Source organism: Arvicola amphibius, chromosome X (assembly GCF_903992535.2).
Source record: "Arvicola amphibius chromosome X, mArvAmp1.2, whole genome shotgun sequence".
In the NCBI taxonomy this organism is placed as follows: domain Eukaryota; kingdom Metazoa; phylum Chordata; class Mammalia; order Rodentia; family Cricetidae; genus Arvicola; species Arvicola amphibius.
Window position 1 is genome coordinate 72,268,432 of NC_052065.1, and position 20,490 is coordinate 72,288,921.

The following is a 20,490-nucleotide window of genomic DNA, read 5'->3' on the forward strand; positions in this document are numbered from 1 at the left end:
GACTTGACTGTCTGCCAGAGGATCCATCATTCATTGGGTTGAGTTAGTGCCTGAACCCTGGCAGCTGCCAGGAGAGGGACCACCAACATTCCCCAACCACCCACACACTTCCTGCTCTTCCTGCAGGGGTTATTCTCCCCGGATACTGCCTCTCTCTTCCTGTCCCTTCCCAGCTTGCACCCAGAATCCTCCCCCCCCCCCCCCGCTGCCTCATCCTCCTGTCTTTGGAGCCACAAAATCTCACAGCTCAGCCTGTTTGGGTGCTGGGGAACTGGAATTGAGTGCACCCAGGCCGGTGGGAGGTCCCCTCCTTCATTAGACTGCCTGCAACAAGGTAGGCCCTTTGTCAGTGAGCTGTTTGGCCTGCAAGGAGACCTGACAGTCTGCCAGAGGATCCATCATTCATTGGGGTGAGTGAATTGAATTCATTGGGGGGAATTAAACTTCTAAAAGAAGACCCAAAGGGGATTATTCAGAGGAAGAAATGGGCAGGCGCCATTGCAAGAATTCCTCCAACAATTTGAAAAACATCATGAAAGCACCAGAACCCAGCGAACTTATAACAGGAGGACTTGAACACACTAATCAAGAAGAAGTAGAAAAAATTGACTTTATGAAAGTAATAGAGTCCCTTAAACAGGAGGTGAAAAACTCCCGTAAGGAAATGGACGAGAAGAATAACAAAAAGTTTGAAGAATTGAGTAAATCCGTAAACGATATCCTAGGAAACCAAGAAAAAACAATCAAACAGATAATGGAAACAGTGCAAGACTTGAAAACTGAAATGGAGTCAAGGAAGAAAACACAACCCGAGGGCCAGCTGGATATGGAAAATCTAGGTAAACGAACAGAGACTACAGAAACAAGCATAACCAACAGAATACAAGAGATAGAAGAAAGAATCTCAGATTCTGAAGATACCATAGAGAAAATAAATGCACTGATCAAAGAAAACAGCAAATCCAAAAAATTGTCATCACAAAACATTCAGGAAATCTGGGACACAATAAAAAGACCAAACCTAAGAATAATAGGCATAGAAGAAGGAGAAGAATTACAGCTCAATGGTCCAGAAAATATATTTAATAAAATTATAGAAGAAAACTTCCCAAACCTAAAGAAAGATATTCCTATTAAGCTTCAAGAAGCTTACACAACAACAAATGGACTGGATCAAAAAAAATCATCCCCTCGCCATATTATAATCAAAACACAAAACATACAGACTAAAGAAAGAATATTAAGAGCTGCAAAGGAAAAAGGTCAAGTAACATATAAAGGAAAACCTATCAGACTAACACCTGACTTCTCTATGGAAACCATGAAAGCCAGAAGGTCCTGGATAGATGTTTTGCAGAAACAAAGAGACCATGGATGCAAGCCCAGATTACTATACCCAGCCAAGCTTTCATTCACTATAAATGGAGAAAACAAAATATTCCAGGATAAAAACAAATTTAAACAATACATAGCCACAAATCCAGCCTTACAGAAATTAATAAAAGGAAATTCACAAACAAAGGAGTCCAGCATTGCCCAAAATAACTCAGACATCTAGTGACCCTTCACCAGCACATCTCAAAGAAAGGAAACACACAATCTCTACTACCAAATAAAAAATGACAACCGGAGTTAACATCCACTGGTCATTAATATCACTTAATATCAATGGACTCAATTCACCTATAAAAAGGCACAGGCTAAGAGATTGGATACGAAAAGAGGATCCAACATTCTGCTTTTTTACAAGAAACACACCTGAACCACAAAGACAGACATCTACTCAGAGTAAAGGGTTGGGAAAAGGTTTATCAAGCAAATGGTCATAAGAAACAAGCCGTTGTGGCCATACTAATTTCTCTGTTTAATTTGATGTTAGCTGTCGGCTTGCTGTAAATAGCCTTTATTATATTTAGGAATGACCCCTGTATCCCTAATCTCTCCAAGACCTTTATCATAAAGGGGTATTGAATGTTGTCAAATGCTGTTTCTGCATCTAATGAGATGATCATATGGTTTTTATCCTTCAGTTTATTTATATGATGGATTACATTGATAGATTTTCATATGTTGAACCAGCCCTGCATCTCTGGGATGAAGCCTACTTGATCATAGTGGATAATTTTTCTAATGTGTTCTTGGATTCTGTTTGCCAGTATTTTATTGAGAATTTTTGCGTCAATGTTCATGAGTGAGATTGGCCTGTAATTCTCTTTCTTGGTTGAGTCTTGTGTGGTTTAGGTATCATGGTAATTGTAGCTTCATAAAAGGAATTTGGCAATGACTGTTCTGTTTCTATATTATGAAATACCTTAAGGAGTATAGGTATTAGTTCTTCTTGGAACATCTGGTAGAATTCTGCATTGAAACCATCTGGTCTTGGCCTTTTGTTGGTAGGGAGGTTTCTGATAACAGTTTCTAATTCTTTGCGACTAACAGGACTATTTAGATTGTTCACCTGGTCCTGGTTTAACTTTGATATATGGTAATTATCTAAAAAACTGTCCATTTCTTTTACATTTTCCAATTTTGTGGCATACAGGCTTTTGTAGTAAGATCTAATGATTCTCTGAATTTCCTCTGTGTCTGTGGTTATGTCCCCTTTTTCATTTCTGATCTTATTAATTTGTGTGTTCTCTCTCTGCCGTTTGATTAGTTTGGCTAGGGGTTTGTCAATCTTGTTGATTTTCTCCAAGAACCAGCTTTTTGTTTCATTGATTCTTTGGATTGTTTTCTGTGTTTCTATTTTGTTGATTTCAGCTCTCAGTTTGATAATTTCCAGTCTTCTACTCCTCCTAGGTGAGTCTGCTTCTTTCTTTTCTAGAGCTTACAGTTGTGCTGGTAAGTCTCCAATGTGTGCTTTCTCTGTTTTTTTAAAGTGGGCACTTAGTGCTATGAATTTTCCTCTTAGCACTGCCTTCATTGTGTCCCATAGGTTTGAGTATGTCGTGTCTTTATTTTCATTAAATTCAAGGAAGACTTTCATTTCTTTCTTTATTTCTTCCTTGACCCAGGTGTGGTTCAGTAGTTGACTGTTCAGTTTCCATGAGTTGTAGGCTTTCTGGGGGTAGCATTGTTGTTGAATTCTAATTTTAATCCATGGTTATCTGATAGGATTCAGGTGGTTATTAATATGTTTTTGTAACTGTGGAAGTTTGCTTTATTATTGAATATGTGGTCAATTTTCGAAAAGGTTCCATGAGCCACAGAGAAGAAGGTATATTCTTTCCTATTTGGGTGGAATGTTCTATAGATGTCTGTTAAGTCCATTTGGTTCATTACCTTTATTAAGTCTCTTAATTCTCTGTTAGGTTTCTGTCTTATTGACCTGTCCATTGGTGAAAGAGGAGTGTTGAAGTCTCCCACTATCAGTGTGTTTGGTTTGATGGCTGCCTTGAGTTCTAGTAATGTTTCTTTTACGTAAGTATGTGCTTTTATATTAGGGGCATAGATATTCAGGATTGAGACTTCATTCTGATGGATTTTTCCTGTAATGGGTATAAAATGTCCCTTTCCATCTCTTCTGATTAATTTTTGTTTTAAGTCAACTTTGTTAGAAATTAGTATGGCCATACCAGCTTGTTTCTTATGACCATTTGCTTGATAAACCTTTTCCTAACCCTTTACTCTGAGTAGATGTCTGTCTTTGTGGTTGAGGTGCGTTTCTTGTAAACAGCAGAATGTTGGATCCTGTTTTCGTATCCAATCTCTTAGCCTGTGCCTTTTTTTCCAGTTTATTTATTTTTTATTAAAAATTGCCATCTCCTCCCTTCCTCCTCCCCTTCCCTCCCCTCCCCTCCACCCACACCCCCACTCCCTCCCTCTTGAGGCCAAACAGCCATCAGGGTTCTCTACACTATGTTGAGTCCAAGGTCCTCCCTACTCCCCCCAGGTCCAGGAAGGTGAGCAACCAAACTGACATGGCTCACACAGAGCCCGTCCATGTCGTAGAGACCAAGCCCATCGCCATTGTCCTTGGCTCCTCGGTCAGCTTCCACCATCAGCCACTCTCAGAGAGTCCAATTTGGTCGCATGTTCCATCAGTCCCATTTCAAGTGGACTTGGTGGTCTCCCATTAGTTCTGTCCTGCCGTCTCAGTGGGTGAATGCATCCCTCATGGTTCTGACTTTCTTTCTCATGATCTCTCTCCATCCGCTCCTCATCAGAACTTTTGGAGCTCAGTCCGGTGCTCCAGTGTGGGGCTCTGTCTCTATCTCCATCCATCGCCAGGTGAAGGTTAAGGCTCACAGTGAGCCCGTCCATGCTGTAGAGTTCACATTCATAGCCTGTGCCTTTTTATAGGTGAATTGAGTCCATTGATATTAAGTGATTTTAATGACCAGTGGTTGTTAACTCCGGTTGTCATTTTTTATTTGGTAGTAGAGATTTTGTGTTTCCTTTCTTTGAGATGTGCTGGTGAAGGGTCACTAAATGTCTGAGTTATTTTAGGCAATGCTGGACTCCTTTGTTTGTGAATTTCCTTCTATTACTTTCTGTAAGGCTGGATTTGTGGCTACGTATTGTTTACATTTGTTTTTATCTTGGAATATTTTGTTTTCTCCATTTATAGTGAACGAAAGCTTGGCTGGGTATAGTAATCTGGGCTTGCATCCATGGTCTCTTAGTTTCTGCAGTACCTCTATCCAGGACCTTCTGGCTTTCATGGTTTCCATAGAGAAGTAAGGTGTTAGTCTGATAGGTTTACCTTTATATGTTACTTGACCTTTTTTCCTTTGCAGCTCTTAATATTCTTTCTTTATTCTGTATGTTTTGTGTTTTGATTATTATATGTTGAGGGGACTTTTTTGATCTTGTCTATTCAGTGTCATGTATGCTTCTTGAACCTTCATAGGAATATCTTTCTTTTGGTTGGGAAAGTTTTCTTCTATAATTTTGTTGAATACATTTTCTGGACCGTCGATCTGTATTTCATCTCCTTCTTCTACCCCTATTATTTTTAGGTTTAGTCTTTTTTATTGTGTCCCAGATTTCCTGAACGTTTTGTGATGAGAATTTGTTTTATTTGCTGTTTTCTTTGATCAGTGCATTTATTTTCTCTATGGTATCTTCAGAATCTGAGAATCTTTCTTCTATCTCTTGTATTCTATTGGTTATGCTTGTTTCTGTAGTCTCTGTTCGTTTACCTAGATTTTCCATATCCAGCTGGCCCTCGGGTTGTGTTTTCTTCCTTGCCTCCATTTCAGTTTTCAAGTCTCGCACTGTTTTCATTATCTGTTTGATTGTTTTTTCTTGGTTTCCAAGGATATCGTTTATGGATTTACTGAATTCTTTAAACTTTTTGTAATTCTTCTCTTCCATTTCTTTAAGGGAGTTTTTCTCCTCCTGTTTAAGGAAGGGTGGATATGGGAACAAGGAATTATATATCTTAATTAAGGGAGCCATTCTAGGGTTGGCAGAGACTTGACTCTAGAAGGGTTCCCAGGTATCCAGGAAGATGCCCCCATCTAGTTCCTTGGGCAGCTGAGGAGAGGGAGCCATAAATGTCCAGATCCTATTGCCATACTCATTAATATCTTGCATATCACCATAGAACCTTCACCTCGCGTTGGTTGGAGAAAATGACACAAACAACCCTGCTATAAACATTGTTGAGCACATGTCTTTGTGGCACAATTGAGCATCCTTTGGATGTATACCCAAAAGTGCTATTACTGGGTCTTGAGAAAGGTTGTTTCCAAATTTTCTGAGAAATTGCCACACTGACATCCAAAAGGGGTTGTGCCAGCTTGCATTCCCACCAGTAATGCACAAGTGCACACATCCTCTCCAAGCATAAGTTGTCATCAATGTTTTTGATCTTGGCCATGCTTATGGGCGTAAGATGGAATCTCAGGGTTGTTTTGATTTGCATTTCTCTGATGACTAAGCATGTTGAATATTTCCCTAAGTGTCTTTAAGCCATTTTAGATTCCTCTGTTGAGAGTTCTCTGTTTAGGTTTGTACTCCATTTTTTGATCTCCATGTTCTTTTGATGACCAATTTCTGGAGTTCTTTGTATATTTTGGAGATCATACCTCTGTCTTATGTTGGGTTAGTGAAGATCTTTTCCCATTCTGTAGGCTGTCAATTGTCTTGTTGACCATGTCCTTTGCTTTACAGAAGCTTTTCAGTTTCAAGAGGTTCCATTTATTAATTGTTTCTCTCAGTGTCTGTGCTTCCAGGGTTATATTTAAGAAGTACTCTCCTGTGCCAATGAATTGAAGTGTACTTCCCACTTCCTCTTTTATTAGGTTCAGTGTGGCTGGCTTTATGTCGAGGCAATCTCACTCATGAATATTGATGCAAAAATACTAAATAACGTACTGGCAAATCGAATCCAAGAACACATCAGAACCATCATCCACCATGAACTTCATCCTAGAGATATAGGGATGGTTCAATATACCAAAATCTGTCAACCTAATCCGCCATATAAGCAAACTGAAAGATAATAAAAAAACCACATGACCATCTTATCAGATGCAGAAAAAAACTTTTGACACAATACAATATCCCTTCATAATAAAGGTCTTGGAGAGATCAGGGATATAAAGAACATACCTAAACATAATAAAAGCAATACACAGCAAGCCAACAGCAAACATCAAACTAGATGGAGAGAAACTCCCAGCGATCCCACTGAAATCAGGAACAAGACAAGGTTGTCCACTCTCTCCATATCTATTCAATATAGTTCTTGAGGTCCTACCTAGAGCATTAAGACACCAAAAGATCAAAGAGATACAAATCGGATAAGAAGAAGTCAAACTTTCACTGTTTGCTGATGATATAATAGTTTACATAAGTGAGATCCCAAAAATTCTATCAAGGAACTTCTACAACTGGGAGCTCACCAAGGCCAGCTATTCTGGGACTGATATAGCATATGATCAATCCAGAATCTCTGAATGTGGCTGACAAGGAGGGCTGACTGAGAAGCCAAGGACAATGGCACTGGGTTTTGATCCTACTGCATGTACTGGCTTTGTGGGAGCCTAATCTGTTTGGATGCACACCTTCCTAGACCTGGATGGAGGGGGGAGAACCTTGGACTTCCCACAGGGCAGGGAACCTTGACTGCTTTTTGGAGTGGAGAGGGAGGGGGGAGGAGGGGGAGAGAAGGAGTGAAATGGGAGGAGGTGAAGATTTTTAATTAAAAATAAATAAATAAATAAATGAAAAATAATAAGAAAAAAAAGAAATATGCCCAGGTCCTAAGATTAGAGTCAAAAGGCTAAAATGAACTGTGAAAGAAACACAGTTTGGTTCTGAGATGAGAGCCATTTCTGCCCCTGAACAACTGACCCACTGAAAGAACTGATCTCTGGGCAGGAAACCAATCACTTATCACCCTGACTCTGAACCCAGAGCCAGTGAAATCTTGAATCTGAGACCTGAGCTAGGGAAATAAACATCTTTATCTCTGAACCTAGGACCAAAGAAACATACTCCAACTCTGAAACCAATGCCAAAGAAACACACTTTGTTCCTAGAATTAGAGCCAGTAAAAGAAATATGCCCTTGTTCTAAGATTTGAGTCAAAAGGTTAAAAAGGACCAGTGAAAGAAACAAAGATTGGTCATGAAATTAGAGCCATCTCTGCCCCTGACCACCTAAACTAACAAATCCCTGAGCAGGGAGAACCAACCACTCCCTCTTCTCTCTGGGAAAACTCTACCCCTGAGAAGCCTTATATAAACCTCTCTGTCTGTTTGGTTAGACACTGCCTTTTACAACCCCTCCCTCCTGGAAAAGGCAGCCACTCTCCTGGACTCCCAAATAATTCTCTCTCTAAAGAGTCTTGGGTGACGATCTTCATTGGCCAACACAGAACAGAAGAACCTAACTGGGATGCCCCTTAGGGGACTGAGTTGAAAAACCTTGCTGAGACGCTACCTTAGGGTGTGTTGAGCAAGACTGAGCAGAAGAGAAAAACAGAAGTGACATTCCCTAAGGGAGACTGAGCAAGACTGAGCAGAAAAAGTAACAACTTTTCTCTGGAGCCAGAAGAGATTGCTACATTTCTGCATGGGCTTCCCCTTTAGCAGAGTGTTAGCAAAAAAAGTAACATCTTGGGCCAGAGAAGAACTGGATAGCTCTTTTAGGGCATTCTCATAAGGGAACTAAGCAGAACTCAGCTATAGGAGCTCTCCAGGACTGAGCTGTCCTATTTTGGCTCCTATGGAGGCCCAAAAATGTGAGCCTATTTCCACTTTGTCTGAAGGTTAGAGAGTTTTAACTTGTTCAAAGTTGTTGACAAGTATGGCTACACATCCTGACCTAGAGTGTGATTATTTGGTCTTTTTGACATTAAAATAGCCCATATAGGTATATCCACAACACCCTGAACAATGGTCAGAATATTCAAGCATACTTCTGATCTTTCTTTTGAAATAGGTTTGACCTTGGGAGTGACTGACTTCAGGATACTTGGTCTAGGGTGGGTTCGCTGCCTAAGCAACAAAATGCTAATAACTTGATGTCTCAAAGTATTGAGTAAATAAGTGTTCTAGTTTTGTTTTGTATTATGTTAAAGCAGTCTTTTGTCTTCTTCCCCCTGTTGTATTGGGATATAAAAGTGTATAGAAAATTAAACACAGGCAGATTTCAGTATTCACTGGAACTCCCTCCTGGTACTATCCTGTGTTTTCTGTTTTATTATTTTCACCTGCGTCTTTGTTCTCTTTACTATTTTTCTAGTCCCCATGCTCTTACCCTGATAACTAGTAGTTTGTCAAAGCTGTGCTCTGAGAGGTTCCAGCTGCCATTGGAGCTCTAGGGAGCCTAGCTTCCTGATTAGTCAGGACACCTTTCCTCCAGGGCTGTGCTGACCTATTGCAGCTCTTTCCCTCCAGAGCTGTCGTATTGTGACTTTAAGTATAGCCTGGCTTCCTGATGAGCCAAGATATCTTTGCAACTCCAGAGCTGTAACACTCACATTTCCCTACACTCTTATTCCTAATTTTAGTGAAATTGCTTTGAATGTCTTACCATTTAGAATAATTTTGGTAACAGAATTGCTGTAAATTACCTATATGATGCTTAGGTATGCCCTTATATCCCTAATCTCTTTAGGACTTTTCTTATGAAGGGGAGTTAGGTTTTTTCAAAGGCCTTTTATGTATCTAATGAGATGATCATGTGTTTTTGTCTTTTAGTTTTCGTATAGGGTAGATTATAATTGTTGATTTCTGTATGTTTATTGAACCATCCATGCATCTCTGGGATGAAGCCTGCTTGATCATGGTGGATGATCTTGTTGATGTGTTCTTTGATTCAGTTAGCAAGTATTTATTTATTGGGTATTTGTGCATTTATGTTCATAATTGAAATTGATCTGTAATTCTCTTTCTTTTTTGAGTGTAATGGTAAAAATAATATTGCTGCAGGTCCCCAAACTGCAGCAGTGGGCAGTGAGTCCCTAGAACAGCCAGTCCCAGGCAGGGAAAATGCAGTTCCCCAAGTGGCAGCAATGGGGCACAAGAGGCAGCAAGTCCCAGGCAGGGAGAGACAGATGGATAGACATGCCACGAGACCATGCCACAGGTCTCCGAAAGCAGCTGGTCCCTGGCACGGAGCCATGTGGCAGGCAAGAGACAAATGGATAGGCACACCATGCAGAGTTAGGTCCTGAGGGGGGCAGCAGCAGAAACACTGCAGGTTCCTGAGCGGCAGCAAGTGGGCTGAGGAACATGAGACCATACTGCAGGTCTCCAAACTGTGGCAGGCAGTGGGCAACAGGTCCTGAGAGCAGCCTGTCCCACGCAGGGACAGCATGGTTCCCCAGGTGGCTACAGTGGGCCACAAGAGGCAGTGAGTCCCAGGCAGAAACCCATGTGGTGGGAGAGAGACTTTGACTGGGCAGCCAGTCCCACAAGGAGAGACAGAAGGATGGGCACAGCACAAGACCATGCTGCAGGTCTCTGAAGGCAGCTGGTCCTGGACAGGGTTCCATACAGCAGGCGAGAGACAGATGGACAGGCACACCATGCAGAGTGAGGTTGAATATTTATTTAGTGGGTTATGGAAGGGAAGGGGAGAAGTGAGAAGAGCAGAGAGAGAGAGAGAGAGAGAGAGAGAGAGAGAGAGAGAGAGAGAGAGAGAGAGAGAGAGAGAGAGAGAGGAGGGGGAAGGGGAGAAGTGGTGAGAAGGGAGAGACAGAAGCTGCCTCTTTGAGAGGAAGACAGAAAAAGAAGGGACTCAGCCAGGAAGCTGAAGATCAGTTTGCCTGGTGGGGGGTATGGGGCATGGGCATGGCTTGTCTCTTAAAGGGACAGAGCAGACCATTACATTGAGTCTTCATACATTTTGGCTACCAGTGTAATTGTGGCCTCATAAAACAAATTGAGCAATTTTTTTCTGCTTCTATTTTGTTAAATAATTTGAGGAGTGTAAGTAATAACTATTCTTTGAAAATCTGGTATAATTCTGCACTAAAGCCAACTGGTTATAGACTTTTTCTTTGGTTTATAGGCTTTTAATAACTGCTTCCATTTTGCTAGGTATTATAAGCTTATTTAAATTGTTTTTCTGAACTTGATTTAACTTCAGTAAGTGGTACCTATTTAGAAAATTATATATTTCGTTTAAATTGTCTACTTTGATGGAATATGAGTTTTTAAATATATTCTTATGTTCTCTATATTTCCTCAGTGTCTGTTTTTCATGCCCCTTTTTATTTCTGATTTTCTTAATTTGGATATTCTCTGACATTTAGTTAGTTTGGGTAAGGGTTTGTCTATCTTGTTGATTTTCTCAAAGAACCAACTCTTTGTTTTATTGATTCTTTACATTGTTCTCTTTGTTTCTATTTTATTGATTTCAGCTCTCAGTTAATTATTTTTTTTGCATTCTACCCCCCTTTAGTTGTGCTTACTTCATTCCATTCTACAGTTTTGGGGTGTGCTATTAAGTTGCTAGTATAAGACCTCTCCAACTTTTTTCATGCAGGCATTTAGTGCTATGAACTTTCTTTTTAGCATTCCTTTCTTCATGTCCCATATATTAGGGTATGTTATATTACTCACTCTCATTGAATTCTAGGAATTCTTTGATTTCTGTATTTATTCCTCCTTTGGCCCAGTAGTCATTCAGTAGGAAGTTGTTCAGTTCTAGTGGGGACACATTGCCCTGGCTATTTGTGATTATGTATTTATGCTGGCATCTTGGTATATAAGCATCTGGGTTTGTGATTATTATAGTCTAGGTGCTGATTTTTGTTTGTTTGTTTGTTTGTTTTTGGTTGGGTATTATGTTCCTTAGTTTCTGTTTCCTCTCTGGATTTTTGGAAGGTGTATGGATGTGTGTTGCCTCTGTTTCTGGCTGTTTTGGTAGTGTGTTCACACAGCATGCCTGCTGGTACTGGAGGCTGGGTAACTGGGATGAGTTTGGGAAAGGAACATAGGAAGATAAGGTATTTGTAATCCATTGCGGATGGGGTCAGAGAGAAAAGGGAGATCACAGCAGGTTTCCTGCTACAGAGCTGGGGATGAGACTGAGAGATGGGATCTCAGGAGCACCAGGAGAGGTGTGGGTATGCCCTCTGTCTACTTGTTGCTTTGGGAGGAGCAGCCCTTGGGTTAGTAGTGGTTGACTCCCAGAGTTAGAATTTTGGACAAAACAATAAGTCGAGAGGGGGAAAGTAAGAAGTGAAAGATCTGTGGGACCCACAGGAGATGAAAGCAGGTGAACATGGAAGGCTACCATGGGTATTCTGCTGCAGAACTGGATATGAACCTGGGGGATTGGATCTGGATGAAAAGAGAGAGAGGGCAAGGTCTTCAGTCAGCCTATCTGGTTTACTGGAAGGCGTGGCCTGTGGTTTAGCAGGTGGTATTTGCTGGAATTGGGGCCTGGGGTACAGTGATGAGTTGGGGGAAGGAGCTTAGGAGGTGTCTTAGGGGTTTTATTGCTGTAAAGAGACACTATGACCATAGCATCTCTTATAAATGAAACATTTAACTTTGGTGGCTCACTTATAGTTCAGAGGTTCAGTCCATCATGGCAGGAAGCATGATGGCATGCAGGCAGGCATGATGCTGGAGAAAGAGCTGGAGTATCCTACATCTTACAGGCAACAGGAAGTCAACCGACTATCACACAGAGGAAAGTTTGAGAAAAAGAAACCGCAAAGCCTGCCCCCACAGTGACACATTTCTTCCAAGAACACACCACCTAAAAGTGCCACTCCATTTGGGGGCTATTTACTTTCAAACCACCACATTCCAATCCCAAGGCTCCAAGGGTTTATAACCATATTAAATATAAAAAGTTATTCAGCCCAATGTAAACAGAGACTGTGATTTCATTTCCCAAAAATCTAGATGTAAATAATCACACAAAACTATATTAATACAACTCTGTTTGTCCAATGGCTCAGGCATGTAGTGTTGAGACAAGCAGGCCTGCTTTTCGTCCCTCCTGGCTACCACATGGCTAGTTTTACACCCGAAATAACAACACACAAATAGTATTCATTTAAATACTGCTTGGCCCATTAGCTCTATCCTCTTATTGACTAACTCTCACATCTTGATTAACCCATATTTAGTAATCTGTGCAGCACCACGAGATGGTGGCTTAACGGGAAGATTTTAGCCTGCATCCATCTTGGAGAGGAGAGTCATGGTGACTGTCTAACTTCCCTTCTTCCCAGCATTCTGTTCTGTCTACTCCACCTATCTAAATCTTGCCCTATTAAATAGCCAAGGCGGTTTCTTTATTAACCAATGAGAGTCCTCCATCACAGGCATATTTCTTAAATGAACCCATTTCTATTATTTTATATTTTACCATGAGGCTTGTGATTTGTTATCTAATATCTTGATTCTTGGGTGGCTACATGGTATCTGCTTGACTCCACCTATTCTTTCTATATACTGCTATTCTGATTTCCTACCTGCCTTTACACTGCTAAGACATTGGCTGAAAAAGCTTTATTTATTAACTAATAAAAGCAACACATATACAGGACATACCACATCGTCTCCCCTTTTCTGTCTAAATAAAAAGGAAGGTTTTTAATTTAACATAGTAAATAGTAAATTTACATATATACATAGTAAAATTGCATATAATAAAACAGTTATTAATCAAGAATTTTAGTTACAATATTCAGTCTATTTATATTAGGTAAATATTTAAAAACATTCTATCATCTAACTTATCTTTGTAACTATAAAATTTCATATCTAATATATTTTTTATTATAACTAAGGAAAACTATAACTATTTGAGTTCAACTCCATCAAAAACCCCAGATGGATATATGACCTAAGTAAACAGGAAGTGCATTATAAGCAACTTCAAAAACTCTAGAATTGACAGAGACATCTTGTTGCCTGAACAGTCACCCAAAGTTCTTCTGTAATGCTGGGGCATGCATATTCAACTTATAGGTACACAGCATTTAGCAGACTTTTCAGTGAAGCAGGAAATTTGAAGATCTGTTCTGCCTTGTACTGGCAAAGTTCACCAGTTGCTTTCTTTTACATCTTGCAAAATGGCTAGCAATTTCTTTGGTGGGGGACCATCCAGTCTTTTGACAAGTTTAGCAGTCACATTTCTGTGGGTCCTGCATGTCTAGTTCATACAGCATACCATTAAGCAATACAACCAAGAGCAATTTCTTGCCCAAATGGCCAGCAAACTCAATGAGGAAACTCTTCAATGCCTGTCACCTTCTTGAAGCAGAATGGTGCTGCCTGAAGCAGACAGGTCTCACTGTTGAGAAAAGTCTAAGTTCTTAAAATATTTTAAATGGCATATTCTGTAGGTCTTGAAGTCTTTGGAGGTTTTTTTTATCTAACTGAAATATATATCTGCATATCTAGAAAACCTAACTAACATGACTACAAGTTTGGTTATTATAAATGATCTATAAATCTGTATTTCTTAATTATACATTATATTTTTAAATGAGATGTATAAACATAATACCATAAACAAGAGTAGAAATATTTACAAAGTTGACCTTAAATTTTTATCAATAAACCAAAGTCCATACCAATGCAAAGTATTCATTTTTATGTCTTATCTCCTCCCTTTTTTAGAAAGAGCTTGATAACCAACCCCTTTTAAATGAAAAAAAAAGTTTATAAACAATAATTTTGGGAATTTGGGCATTGTTTTCTCCAAACTACTTCCTGCTGATTGTTGGGTAAAGTATTTTTAGGTTTAATGGAAATCTTTTGGGGATCTTGTTCCATCAAACCACATTAGCCTGGAAGGAGTCTACCAGTTCTCGTCTTCTGTGGAAACAAAATCAGAATCTTTTTTCCAAAGTAACATATCCTTAGACTCAAATTTTGAAGTCAAAATACCTTTAAATATATATGTTGGTTTAGCTTATCAAAATCAAATATTTTTCAGCAGTTAACTCATTAACAGAAAACACAAAGAAAACACAATAATACACATAATCTAGATTCTCTGTTTATATTCCATCTTTATGTGGTTTATTTTATGATGGAGGAGTGTCTATGTGTTACTTTCATTATTAATAAAGAAAACTGCCTTGGCCCTTTAAGAGGACAGAAAATTAGGTAGGTGGAGTAGACAGAACAGAATTATGGGAACAAGGAAGTAGAGTTGGGGAGACGCTTCAGGCAGTCGCCATAGGAGTCTCCATGCTGCTCCTCTCCGAGATGGATGCAGGTTAAGATCTCTCCTGGTAAGCCACACCTCGTGGTGCTACCCAGATTACTAAATATGGGTTAAAGGAAGATGTGAGAATTAGCCAATAAGAGGCTGAAACTATGGGCCAGGCAGTGTTTAAAAGAATACAGTTTCCGTGTAATTATTTTGGGTAAAGATAGCCGGGTGGCGGGACACAGCCCGCTGCTTCACACTACAATTTTATATTACATTTACTGTCTCTCTAAAGACTTTACCTTATTTTTTAAAACTATTTCTTATATACCTGTTTTCTGCCTATAACCATTTTCTATTTTTTCTAAGCATACATAGATTTTTCAAACACACTATGATCCATTCAAAGGTCTATTTTTGTCTGAATGTGTCTTTATTGCATATCTATAAATCCTTTTTTTGATCACTATTTTAAATTGTTAACCAGGTGTGGTTAGAACCAGAGAAGCTTTGCCTGTTGATTCCACCCTGCTCAGCTTTCAAACATGGCAGAGGTCTATTTACCACCAACTCTGAGAGCCATGTTTACCCTCCCAACTCTGGAAAACAGTTGGTCCATTCTGCTACAAAATAACTTGCAGCACTCTTCCCACAAACCCCATTCAAGTGCACTGAAGCAGGACCTCAGGAAAGAGCCAGAGCAATTCGTGCAAACAGCATGAACCAGGAACCAGTTTCTTAAAGAAGCTGTGCAGTTTTGCTGCTAATGCTGAGTCAGGAAGCCTTTTCTTAAAAAAGCCATACCTCTTATCTCTGCCAGCAAACAGAGTCTATCTGAAAAAAATGTGGCTATCAAGAAATTCCAATTGATTCCCATTTTTGTGGGTCTAGAAGCCCTTTTTTTAAGCTTTATTAGGTTTTATGTGAATGTATGTTGGAAAACATTGGGTATCGTTTTGTAAACAGAGTCTGTGCTTTCATTTCCCGGCCACCCAGACCTGAATAATCACACAAAAACTATATTAATTATAACATTGTTTGGCTAACAACTCAGGCATATTACTAGCTAACTCTTACATCTTAAATTAACCCACTTCTATTATTTTATATTTTACCACAAGGCTCACAGTTTGTTACCTCATATTTTGCTTCTTGGGCAGGTACATGGCATCTGCCTGACTCTACCTACTCCCTCCATATATCTCTGTTCAGAATTCCCTTATCACTTTACACTGCTAAGCCATTGACTGAAGCAGCTTTATTCATCAACCAATAAAAGTGATGCATATACAGAAGGGCATCCCACATCAGCCTAACTTGAACAGACACTAGAGTCTATAACAGTCTCAAACTTCCTTCAAAGTCCAAAGTCTCTTCTGAGATACATGATAATCTCTTAACAGTAATCACCTGTAAAAAATGAAAATAAAAAATAATACTGGACCAAAGCAAGAATAAAAACCAGGTAGGCAAACTCCAAACTTTGCATCTCTATGTCTGATATCAAAATGCTGTTCACATCTCCAATTCTGTGGTGATATTTTGCTTTTGCTATAATAAGTAAAGCTTGCCTGACGATCATAGTGCAGAGCTAGCCACGAATGAACAAAAGAGACCAAGCAGTGTTGGTACACACTTTTAATCCCAATACTCAGGAGACAGAGGCAGATGGATCTCTGTGAGTTCAAGGCCACTCTGGGCTACATGAGATTGAAACAGTCGAAAAGAGAAATAGAGCCAAGCAGTGGTGACACACACCTTTAATCCCAGAACGAGGGAGGTGGAGATGGAATATTAAATGACTGGGTGGAGAGAGAAATATAAGGTGGGAGGAGACAGGATTCAACATTCAGTCTGAGGTTTCCTAGAGGCAGCATTCAGTCTGAGGATTTAGGGAGACAGGATCATGCCCACTTTGGTCTGAGGATTTGGCAGAGATAAAAGGTCTCTTTAGTGGCTGTCTCCTTTACTTCTCTGATATTTCAGCATTTACGCCAATATGTGACTCTGAGTTTTTATTAGTAAAACCAATTAGAATTTAAGCTACATAATTCTTTTTTTATTTATTTAAACTTTTTTCCAAATTCCCATTCCCTCCCCTTCTCTCACTCCCCTCCCTCTTCCTCCACAGACTCTCCCACCCCACTCCCTCCAATCCTAAGAGAGGGCCATGCACCCCACCCTGTGGAAAGTCACAGGCCCTCCCTACTACATCTAGGTTGAGCAAGGTTTACATCCATAGGGAATAGGATCCCAAGAAGTTGGTACATGCAATAGAGTCACTATTAGTGGCCCCACAGTCTGCCCCAACTGTCAACTCTCTTCAAAGGGGCTTGGTTGTTCCCATGCTCGTTCACTCCCAGGCCAGTTGAAGCTGGTGAGCTCCCATTAGCTCAAGCAAACTGTCTCAGGGGATGACCCCCTCATGGTTTTGAATTCCTTGATCATATTCTCACTCCTTCCACTCTTCAGTTGGATCTTGGGAGCTCAGTCCAGTGTCCCAATGTGGGTCATTGCCTCTGTCCCCATCTGTTGTTGGATGAAGGTTCTATGGTGATATTTAAGATAATCATCAGTCCGCCTACAGGGTAAGGCCAGTCCAGACACCCTCTCCTTTATTGCTTATGGTCTTATCTGGGGTCATCCCTGTGGGTTCTTGGGCATTTCTCTAGAGTCGGGATTCTTGCTAACTCCATAATGGCTTCCTCAATCAAGATATCTCTTTCCTTTAAGCTACACAATTCTGTTCAGCTTTGACTACAACATACTTTTTCCTCTTGCGCTGGTCCCACTTCCTAGTAGCAGCTCACCTCAACAGGTTTCATATGACTCTGTCATTTCTAGAATCTTAGGTAATTAAAAAATTACATCTGTCCAATATCTGGAATCCACTTACAGTTTTTTGGACTCCTCCAAAGGGCTTCGGTCATTTCTCTAGTTCTGTCCTCTGCAGTACACACAGCTCATCTTCTAGGCTCCAGTTGGCTCCATTCCACTGCTACTGCTTTCCTTGGTGGTCTTCCCATGGTATTAGCATCTCCAAAACACTCTAGTCTTCTGCTGCAACTGGGCTGCACTTTTACCAGTAGCCTCCCATAGGCTCTCCTTATGGTAATAAGCCTCAAATTCTTTACATGACCCCTTCAGTCCTGGGCCTTCAGCTACCACTGAGGCTGAGACTTCACCACAGGCCTTTCCTGGCTTCTCATATTGCCAAACCTCAGTTGTTCTACATGCCCCCTTCAAGCCTTCAAAGCCAGTACCATCTGGGTGATGCTTATACCTTACCTTGTCCAGCTGCCAGCATGACATACAGTCTTAGCTGCCATTGGAACACAGCTTCGCTGTGTTCTCAGGAAACACTTCCCAGAATATTTTACCTAACTGATGCTCATCTCTTCTTTTTTATTTTTTTTATTAAAAATTTCCACCTCCACCCCTCTTCCCATTTCTCTCCCCATCCTCCCACTCCCCCTCTCCCTCCCTCTCTCTCTAGTCCAAAGAGCAGTCAGGATTCCCTGCCCTGTGGGAAGTCCAAGGTCCTCCCCTCCTCCATCCAGGTCTAGGAAGGTGAGCATCCAAACAGACTAGGCTCCCATAAAGCCAATACATGCAGTAGGATCAAAACCCAGTGCAATTGTCATTGGCTTCTCAGTCAGCCCTCATTGTCCACCACGTTCAGAGAGTCTAGTTTGATCACATGTTCAATCAGTCCCAGTCCAGGTGGCCTTGGTAAGCTCCCATTAGATCAGCCCCACAGTCTCAGTGCGTGGGCACAACCCTCGCAGTCCTGACTTCCTTGCTCATGTTCTCCTTCCTTCTGCTCCTTGTTTGGACCTTGGGAGCTCAGTCCAGTGCTCCAATGTGGGTCTCTGTCTCTATCTCCATCCATCGCCAGATGAAGGTTTTATGGTGATATGCAAGATATTCATCAGTGTGGCTATAGGATAGGGCCATTTCAGGCTCCCTCTCCTCAGCTGCCCAAGGAACTAGCTGGGGACATCTCCATGGATATTTGAATTTTGCATGCAAATGGATGGAAATAGAAAACACTTCTGAGTGAGGTAACCCAGACCCAAAAAGATGAATATGGTATGTACTCACTCATAAGTGGATTCTAGACATAAAGGACATTGACCCTATAATTCGTGATCCTAGAGAAGCTAAATAAGAAGGTGAACCCAAAGAAAAACATATAGTTATCCTCCTGAATATTGGGAGTAGGCAAGAGTGACAGGTAAAAATTAGGAGCTTGGGAGTAGGGGTGGGATGGGGGGTAAGGGTGGATGGGGAGAGCTTGGGGGAATGGGATGGTTAGGATGAAGGAAGGGTGGATATGGGAGCAGGGAAGTATATATCTCAATTAAGGGAGGCATTTTAGGGTTGGCAAGAGACTTGACTCTAGAGCTGTTCCCAGGTGTCAATGGATATGTCCTCTACTCATCTCTTCTTAATCACTGCTAATTTCTTAGCTCCTGCTGACCCAGCATCAAGTATCCCAGCAAAGTAAAATTTGCTTTAGTAGTTCTGGTGTCTTGTTAAACACAACTGCTTCTTCAGTTTCAGCTAACCAGAACAACAGAATCTTAACTCCTTTCTTATATCCCTAACTCTAAAACCAGAACCACATGGCCGAAGTTGCCACATTCTGCTGCTTACTGGGGTTGGAACATAGCTCCCTTGTTTAAATACATTTTCACCAGCTTTCTCTCTTTCCCTGCCTAAGTTTAGCTGTCTTGAAACTTGCTCTGTAGACCAGGATGACCTTGAACTCACAGAGATCTGCTTGCCTCTGTCTGCCTCTGCTTTGGGAGTGCTATAATTAAAGATATGTGCCACAATCACCTGAGGTCACCACCCCATTTCTTTCATTTTTATTTATTTTTTAATTATTAAAAATTACCGCCTCCTCCTCACCTCCTATTTCCCTCCCCCTACCTCCACTCCCCTCCCCCTCCCTTTCCAGTCCAAGGAGTAGTCAGGGTTCCCTGCCCAGCGGGAAGTCCAAGGTCCAACCCACTCCATCCCAGTCCAATAAGGTGTTCATCTAAACAGACTAGGCTCCCCCAAAGCCAGTACCATTGTTCTTGGCTTCTCAGTCAGCCCTCATTGTCCACCACATTCAGAGAATCAGGTTTGATCCGATGTTTTATCAGTCCCAGTCAAGCTGGCCTTGGTGAACTCGATTAGATCAGCCCCACCGTCTCAGTGGGTGGGCGCACTCCTCGCGGTCCTGACTTCCTTGATCATGTTCTCCATCCTTCTGCTCCTCATTTGGGTCTTGGGAGCTCAGTCCTGCACTCCAGTGTGGGTCTCTGTCTCTATCTCCATCCATCACCAGATGAAGGTTCTATGGTGATATGCAAGATATTCATCAGTGTGGCTATAGGATAGGGCCATTTAAGGCTCCCTCTCCTCAGCTGCCCAAGGAACTAGCTGGGGACATCTCCATGGATACCTGGGACCCCCTCTAGAGTGAAGTCTCTTGCTAACCCTAAAATGGCTCCCTTAATTAAGATATCTTCTTCCCTGCACCTCTATCCACCCTTCCTCCAAACCAACTATCCCATTCCCCCAGGGTATCCCCATCCTCCGCTCCTCACTTTTCTTTCCACAAGTCCCCATTACCCCTTACTGCCACCCCATCTCACCCCACCCCCAAGATCCCAATTTTTGACTGCCATTCTAGTCTATTTCCAATACTGAGGAGGATAGCTATGTTTTTCTTTGGGTTCACCTTCTTATTTAGCTTCTCTAGGATCAGGAATTATAGGTTCACTGACTTTTATTTATGTCTAGAATCTACTTATGAGCGAGTACATACCAAATTCATCTTTTTGGATCTGGGTTACCTCACTCAGAATAGTGTTTTCTATTTCCATCCATTTGTATGCAAAATTC